The sequence below is a fragment of the Crocodylus siamensis genome, chromosome 2 (assembly GCF_052110815.1).
Source record: "Crocodylus siamensis isolate JL-2025a chromosome 2, ASM5211081v1, whole genome shotgun sequence".
In the NCBI taxonomy this organism is placed as follows: Eukaryota; Metazoa; Chordata; order Crocodylia; family Crocodylidae; genus Crocodylus; species Crocodylus siamensis.
In genome coordinates, this window is record NC_143396.1 from 169,069,797 (window position 1) to 169,077,421 (window position 7,625).

Consider the following 7,625-nt stretch of genomic DNA (forward strand, 5'->3'; position numbering starts at 1 on the left):
TCACAGCTTGAGTGGGCTCCCTGCCAGCCACTCACCACCTTGCCAGGCTTGATTCCAGCCAGTCGAAGTGTAGGCTGGTTCTGTGCCAGCCAATGGGAAGGGGATACACAGCAGGAGGCACAGCTCCAAACTCAGCAAACACTAACTCAAGAGACAGGGGGTGGGCACAGGGGAGTGGGGAGGGGAGGCAAGGTCAGGGGCTGAGGGCTTCCCCTTGGCTTAGAGGACTTCTGGGTACCAGTGCCCAGCCTGGCTGGGATCCCCATAAACCTCATGCTTCTCTCAACCTGTCCATCACCCCTGGTACTGCAGGACACGTGCACGGAGTCCAGAGCAGATACCAAGGCTCTGAACCATAGAGGCTCAGTCTCACCCTCTACCGCTGAGCCCTCTTCACCCAGCCTCACCGGGCATGTGTTGGCCTCAGTCCTGGGGCCAGGAGCTACTGTTCTGCCCTTCTGCACCCCCCATCATGGCCTGCACCAGCCCTCCAAACCCTCGTACTCCCCGCATCCTCCTGCAACCCCCAACTTTCTCTCCCTGTCCTGCCCTCTCACATTCCTGGTGACCCCCTCACAGTTCCCAGCTTGGGGCTCCCACCCCGCCAAGCCCCACTGAAAACCTGGACAGATGGCAGCTATCAACTGCGATCTGTGGCAATGCCCACCTCTCAGGAAGTGCCAGGGGAGACTGGACAAGAAACAAAGTCTCCAGCAAGGCAGAAGGTCACAAACAGCTAAACCCACCTCCGGGCAAAGATCAGGGGGCTCCTGATACCCAGGTGGAATCAGGCACCACTTGTTCTCCCTCCACCTTGGCACCCATGGGTCCGCCTCCGTGGCACTGACCCCACCCCACGTCTCCTTAGGTCCATGGCGGCCTCATGAACATCAACCGTGGGAACCCAGGTGGCTATGAGGTGCTGGTGGATTCTTGGCCGGACTTCAAAGCTGTCCTTCTCAGGCCACGCAAAGAGGTGGGGCCTGTCAGATGCTCTGTGGGGACTGGCAGGTGTGGCACGGGAAAGAGATTTAGAGGTTTCCTCTTTTCCGATCTGGCCTCAAATCAGTGGCACTGGCTGGGGGTGTGTGAAAGAGGGCACGGGACCTTTCCCCTCTCGGGGCTGCCAGGCTGGGGTGGGGGCTCTATCTGTCTTGGGGTGTGGGGGAACTATTTCTCCTCCCTGGAGTTTTGATCTCAGTGAATGTCCCTCCAACAGGTGGTAACAGACAACTCCGATTTATTTAATAACATGCATGCAGCCTTCTACCGGGACCTGGGTGCCTACCGGGCTCTGCTGGAAAGCCCAGGGGCCATCAACTGAGGCCACACCGTCTATATCCAAGGTAACAGCTGGGCTTGACTTCTCCAAAGCCAGAGTGACCCTGTAACAGGGGGCCTGCTCTGGGCCAATCTCACTGTGGCATGCCCACCTGTTTCTGTGCTAACTGCCTGCCTTCTCGCCTTCCATGCCTGGTTGTTAATTAGTTTATTGATGTAATTAAGCTGGAGGCTGCCTATTTCCTGCCCCAATGCCAGGGGGTGCTATCTAAGGCTCCATTCCTCCCCTATACCGCAGCCCGAGTCTTGCAGATGGCATCTCGATGTTATCATCATCACTGGCCCCCAGAATCCTCCTAATTGAACCCTGCCTGGATTCCTCCCCTCAGACGGTCTATTCCACCTTCATTCCCAGCTGCATAGCTCCCTGAACCGCTTCCTCTTCGGGCGTGGTCCCCCCGGACCTTTAGCTACACTAGTCCTGGCCTACCTCCAGGCCAGCCGGGACCCCAGGCGTGCAGCTCTGGGCATTCCTCACAGTGGGCCCCTGGCCCTTTGTCCCTCCCAGTCCTGACCCCAGCTTGGACCAGTCAGGGGAAGTTCAGACAGGCCTGAGTCTATGGCCTTTTCTCTTCTCTCTCTGGGGGTCCACCCTCCAGGCCCTCCAAACAAGGGGTAAACCACCTGCACGTTGAGGCTAGGGGTTAAGGCACCCCATCCCGCCTTTCACCAGGCTGGTAACTGGCCTGGTATTTCCTGGGGGCTCCCGCACCACTGGGAGCCCCACCAGGCCACCCACTCCTGGCAGGGTGCAGGTTTAGGTTGTACCCAGAACCAGGAGCCTCCTACCCATCCCCTACAGCTCCTCCCTTACCTCCAGATGACACCAGCAGCCAGGCAATGTTGCTGCCCAGCCTCCAGCAGAACTGCCCTGTTTATATAGGCAGCCCTAGGTTCAACATGGCTGCCCTCATCAGGCACCTGGCAGCTGCCAGCTCCAGGCCCTTAAAGTGGCAACACAAACAGTGCCCTGCCACAGGCCCCCATAACACTGGCAGTTCCTGCATTCCCAGCTACCAGGGGCCCAATGGCACAGCAGGGTTGTGTGGGGCAGCCCTGTGCCAGCGCTGAGCTGAGGGCACAGGCTCTCCCCTTCCTGAGAGCCAGGAGGCCAGCCATTTGAGAGCCTTAGACACATGCCCTTCCATTGCCTGCCTTGCCAGATGGACCTCCTCTGCAATGCAGACCCCCTAGTTGGCACTGGTTTGTGAGGTGGGGGTTTCTGCTCACAGCACATCACTTCTCCCTGCAGGGCTCCAGGATGGGCTATACGAGGCCTCCAGGGATGTTGCCAAGGCCAAAGGTGTCCAGCTGAATTTGGAGAACTACTTCACCTTCTTCCACCCAGACCCCAGCACCATGCCCGACATCCGGTAAGTGTGTGTCTTATCACTTCACCCAGCCACCACCCAGGGCAGTCTGATGTGGGGGTGTACAAACACATTGGGCTGTGTGCCCTTGGCATGACCAGTCACCAGCCTTCACCCAGCTCCAGTGCAGGAGATAACCACCCTCCCCCGGGACACTTCAGGGGCTGTAGGGAAGAACCTGTCACAGAGTACACCTGAGGTGGGGGACATCCCAGCTTCGAATATCCCCATGTCTATGTGTCCAACCGGCCAAAGTCCAACTGCAACACTGCAGAGAAGGACCAGGGGTTACGGTGGAGCAGAAGCTGGATATGAGCCAACAATGTGTTCTTCTTGCAAACAAAAAGCCAACAGCAACTGGGGTGTAGTAATAAGAGTGTCACTTGCAAATCAGTTCAGTTTTGGTCCCCTCGCTTCAAGAACAGTTTGGAAAGAGTCCAGCATAGAGTGACAAAAATGCTTGGGGGCTTTCCAAGGAGTTGTGATGAAAGGCTGAAAGAGCTAGGGTGATGTAGTCTGGCAAAGGGAAGATTGAGAGGGAATTTGATAAGTCTTCAAATACCTGGAGCATAATTACAGACAGGATGGAGATGGGCTTTTCCCTATGGCCACAGGGAACGAGAGTAGGAGTAGCACTGGGCTGGGTTTGTGGGGAAGGACCCCATGTCCCACCCCCAGGTTTGAGTCAGAGCTGGCACCTACTAGAGGGAAAGGCCCCCACTTCATTCCCACTCCCTGAGCCAGCCAGTGCTCCAGTATGAGGTTCAGGGAGGACCGGCACCACCTAGAGGGGAAAGGACCAGCACCCTTTTCCCTGCTGCTTTGAGCCGGCCCTCCTGTCCTGTAGCTCTAGTGCTTTCTCTCTGCTTCCCCAGGCTGGACCCTGCCATGAAACTCTCATCCTTGACTGCCTCCCATGTTGACCTGCTGAACGTGACATGGGCCAAAGGGGGGAATGAGCGGAGCCGGCGGTACTTGGCCAGCCTGATCCGCAGCTTCCCCAGCACCTGCGTCCTGGATGCCACGGGCTGCCCTATCAGCTGGAACATGACTGACCAATTTGGCACCATGCGCCATGGCTACACCCTACCCGAGCACCGCAGCCATGGCTACTATAGCATTGTGACCATTGTCACAGCCAAGCGGCTGCATGCACAGGGCTACCCCAGTTTTGGCTACACCAGTCTAGACAACTACCCCATGCAAAGGCTGCAGGTGAACCATGGGTTCCGGCTCCTGCCCAGCATGTCCCGCTTCATCATCCATCATCCAACACCAGGCACAGTTCCCTCCTGAGCCCCATGTCCAGCCAACCAGGGCCTCAGAGCTGGGGGATCAGTTCTACACCCATGGTCCCAATGGTACCATCCCCACTTGGGGGCTGCCCTCCCCACCCCAACCCTAACCCCAAACCAGCCTTACCCATGTATCCTACTTCCTCCAGCCCACTGAACTGTTGCTGTTCTTCCCTCCAGCAGAGCCAAGTGGTCACTGTTGTCCTCTCTGCATTCAGCCAGAACAGCCCAAAATGCACTCGGCCCCTGAGGTGTTCCCTGTTTGTTGTCCCCCCAGGCCCAAAGAGGCAGCCCTCAGTCAGCTTTCACTCTCCCCTACAACCTTCTTACAACTTTCCCCATGATAGCCTGCTACATCAGCTCCCTGCCCTTTCCTTTTGGCCATGCTGCCATACCATAAGAGCCAGCTGAACTGGAGAGAAGGTGGCCTGTGAGATTGTCCCACACTTAGGAGAGGGGCATGGTGTCATACACAAACACCTTGGCTGTTGTCCACCAGAGGCAGCAACTCCCTAAAGGTAAAGAATCTGTCTTGGTTAATCCAGGGTAAAATGCATCACTCTGTTGTGATTATTCCCACAGCAAGTGGTAGGGATCTCCTGAAATGCAGAGCTAAGGTTCACCATGGGAAGAAACCCATGGACATTCACCTGGGAAATCCCTTTAACTCTGCTCCTTGATCGTGATGCATGGACAGTGCAAGGATCCCACGGGTGTCTTCACAGTTTGATTAAATTGATTGCTGAAGTCACTGCTGAGTTTCCTTCTGATCTCTAGCATGGCTGGGGCTACCTGCATGACAATGGACAGCGGGATTTGATCCAGTGCCGCTCAACCATTCCCAGTTTTGGCTTAAAAAAATAGGGTTTTAGAATGCAATATGTTGGCAAACAAAGGCCTGTTATTTTAACAGGAAATTTCAATATGCTGTCAAAAGCCTGAATGGCCAAAACCTGAAGATGGTCTGGAGTCCTATTTCTAGGGGTTCCCTTTGAAACATAACAAAAGCCACCAGCTCAACCCCTTACCCAGAATATCTAGGATCATTAAATGCTTTCCTGGGGGCTCCTCAGCCACAGTGCTGCTGCACTCACAAGTGCTGAGTCTAACTCTAAATGGAAGACAAGGATACCTAGAGAGGCAGAATAACTACAAGTCAGCAGGACCTGGTGAACTAGCAGTGGAGGTAGTCTTTCTGGACTTTAGGAAGGCCTTCAACACTGTCTCTCACCCCATTCTCATTAAAAAACTGGGGGACTGTGATGTCGACACCTACACTGTCAATTGGGTCACTAACTGGTGGGAGGGTCACACCCAGAGAGTGGTGGTGGATGGGTCTTATTCGACCTGGAGGGATGTGGGCAGTGGGGTCCCCCAGGGCTCGGTCCTTGGGCCCGCACTGTTCAACATCTTCATCAGCGACTTGGACAAGGGGGTAAAAAGCATCCTGTTCAAATTCACAGACGACACTAAGATGTAGGGGGAAGTGGGCACGTCAGAAGGGAGGAATAGGCTGCAATTGGACCTAGACAAGTTACGGGGTGGACAGATGAGAACAGGATGGGTTTCTACACCAACAAGTGCAAGGTGCTGCACCTGGGGAGGAACAACCAGCACCATACCTACAGGCTGGGGAACTCCCTTCTCGTCAGTGCAGAGGCAGAAAAGGATCTTGGAGTCATCATTGATGCCAAAATGAACATGGGCCGGCAGTGTGGGGACACGGTCAGGAAGGCCAACCGCACCTTGTCATGCATCCACAGATGCATCTCAAGCAGGTCCAAGGAGGTGATCCTCCCCTTCTATGCGGCACTGGTCAGGCCGCAGCTGGAGTACTGCGTCCAGTTCTGGGCGCCACACTTCAAGAGGGATGTGGACAACATGGAGAGGGTCCAGAGGAGGGCCACTCTCATGATCAGGGGCCAGCAGGGCAGGCCCTATGAGGCGAGGATAAGGGACCTGAACCTTTCAGCCTCCACAAAAGAAGGCTGAGGGGGATCTAGTGGTTGTCTACAAACTAGTTAGGGGGGACCAGCAGACATTGTGGGGGTCCCTGTTCCCCCGAGCACTCGCAGGAGTGACCAGGAATAACGCTCACAAGCTGGCAGAGGGTAGATTTAGGCTAGATATCAGGAGGCGCTACTTCACAGTCAGGGCGGCTAGGATCTGGAACCAACTTCCAAGAGAAGTGGTGCTGGCTCCTACCCTGGGAGTCTTTAAGAGGAGGCTAGATGAACACCTTGCTGGGGTCGTTTGACCCCCAGTACTCTTTTCTGCCATGGCAGGGGGTCGGACTTGATGATCTGCTCAGGTCTCTTCTGACCCTACCTACTATGAAACTCTAAAACTACACCCTAAAGTACTGAAAGAACTAGCTGACGTCATCGCATGACCAATGACAAAGCTATTCAAGAACTCCTGGTGCTCGGGTGAGGTCCCAGAAGACTGGAAGAGGGCCAAGGTGATGCCTATCTTCAATGAAGGAAGGAACGAAGGACAACCCAGGAAATTATAGGCCGATCAGTCTGACCTTGATCCCTGGAAAAATCCTGGAAAAATGTATCAAAGAATCCATCACAGATAGGCTAACACAAGGGAGTATTCTAAATGACAGCCAACATAGCAGGCAGGTCATACCTGACCAACCTCATCTCCTTCTATGATCAAGTAACTTGCCACCTGGATAAGGGAGATGAGGTTGACATCATATTCTTGGATTTCAAAAAGGCCTTTGACTTGGTATCCCATGATGTCCTCATGGTAAAATTGGCAAGTTGCAGCCTCAACAACTTAATGGTCTGGTGGCTAGGAAACTGGCTCTGAGGTCAGACACAGGGAACGTTAATAGATGGAAATGAGTTGACACGGCGAAAGGTCAAGTGGTGTCCCTCAAGGCTCAGTACTTGGATCAGTGCTTTTCAACATCTTCATCAACGATTTGGCCACATGTGTGAAAGGTGTACTGGCAAAATTCATGGACGACACCAAGTTATGGGGAAGTGCAGTCACCCTGGAAGACAGGTTGAGGATACAGGCTGACCTGGACAGGCTTGTAAAGTGGGCAGATCTAAACTGGATGATATTTAACACTGAGAAATGTAAAGTGCTCCATCTGGGGAGAAATAACCCACAACATACTTATAGGCTGAGTGGTACTACATTAGCCAGCACCACAACTGAAAGAGACTTGGGGGTTATAATTGACCCTAAAATTAATATAAGCCACTAGTGCAATGCTATAGCCAGCAAAGTGAACAACACTCTGGCCTGCAGTAACAGATGTGTCACAAGCAAGACCAAGGATGTCACCCTCTGGCTCTGCTCAACATTGGTGAGGCCGCAGCTGGAGTACTGATTCCAGTTCTGGGTGCCACAGTTCAAGAAAGATGTGGAGAAGCTGGAAAGAGTCCAAATGGGGGGCCACATGAATGATTAGAGGTCTGGAGAACAGACCATACAAGGAGAGGCTGGGGGACTTGGGACTGTTCAGTCTGGAGAAGAGAAGACCAGAGGGGACTTTGTGGCAGCCTTAAGTATATAAGGGGTGAACATCAGGGCTAGGAGAACACCTGTTCACCAAGGCACCCCAGGGGAAGACTAGGAATAATGGTCATAAACT

At 54.1% G+C, this 7,625-nt stretch overlaps 1 pseudogene across 1 annotated transcript; it reads left to right on the top strand.

Moving 5' to 3' along the window:
- Positions 1 to 208: 208 nt before the first annotated feature.
- On the top strand, positions 209 to 4,757 carry LOC149871225 (glycine N-acyltransferase-like protein 3; annotated as a pseudogene). Its single transcript, XR_016440518.1, has 4 exons — positions 209 to 976; positions 1,220 to 1,346; positions 2,594 to 2,714; positions 3,587 to 4,757. The product of XR_016440518.1 is annotated as a glycine N-acyltransferase-like protein 3 (transcript).
- Positions 4,758 to 7,625: the final 2,868 nt, after the last annotated feature.